Below are 265 nucleotides of genomic sequence, written 5' to 3' on the forward strand. Positions count from 1 at the left end.
TCCATTTTTCCCACTTGCAAATAAATACTGACCCCGTGAGAAAACTGTGAAATGTTGGTGCTGCTCTATTGAATCCTCAGGTTGAAAAGCAATAAAAAAGAAAGTTCTTATTGCAGTTAAAAATCGAGAGGAACAACATAACAAAGAGAAATAATGTATCAAGGATGTCAAAGAATGTGAGGGAACTTTGCCGGCCCTTTCCTTTCACAGAGTCATTAATGGCTCCTCAGGGAGTTCCGCATAGTTCAGCGAGGTTTAACCAGCA

This window comes from Paralichthys olivaceus, chromosome 2 (genome assembly GCF_024713975.1).
Source record: "Paralichthys olivaceus isolate ysfri-2021 chromosome 2, ASM2471397v2, whole genome shotgun sequence".
NCBI lineage: Eukaryota > Metazoa > Chordata > Actinopteri > Pleuronectiformes > Paralichthyidae > Paralichthys > Paralichthys olivaceus.